Below are 387 nucleotides of genomic sequence, written 5' to 3' on the forward strand. Positions count from 1 at the left end.
ACAGAGCCCACACACACACACCCGCACCGCACGCGTTTCTCGCCCGGCGTGGACGCGCTGATTGCGTCCCGTGTTCCCGTCCCGCTCCAGAAATAACAAGTCCGGGGGAATATGAAAACGAATGTGTGCACTCCGCGACGCGTGTCCCATACACACACACACTCACACTCACACTAGCCGCGGAGGGGGTGTACAACTGGCACAACCGGGCACAACTCTGTGTGTGTGTTTGCGTGTGTGTGCCCGGGCGGGCGGAGCGCGGCGGCGCCCTAACGAGCAAGGCGGAACAAAAGGCGTCTGCGACTTAATCGCATGGGGGATAATATGGGCGCACGCAAATGTTTGCGTGGTTGCGCGGGTGTGTTTGTGTGTGTTGTTTGTGCTGTG

This window comes from Frankliniella occidentalis, unplaced genomic scaffold (assembly GCF_000697945.3).
Source record: "Frankliniella occidentalis isolate FOCC.00 unplaced genomic scaffold, Focc_3.1 Scaffold2669, whole genome shotgun sequence".
NCBI classification, from domain to species: domain Eukaryota; kingdom Metazoa; phylum Arthropoda; class Insecta; order Thysanoptera; family Thripidae; genus Frankliniella; species Frankliniella occidentalis.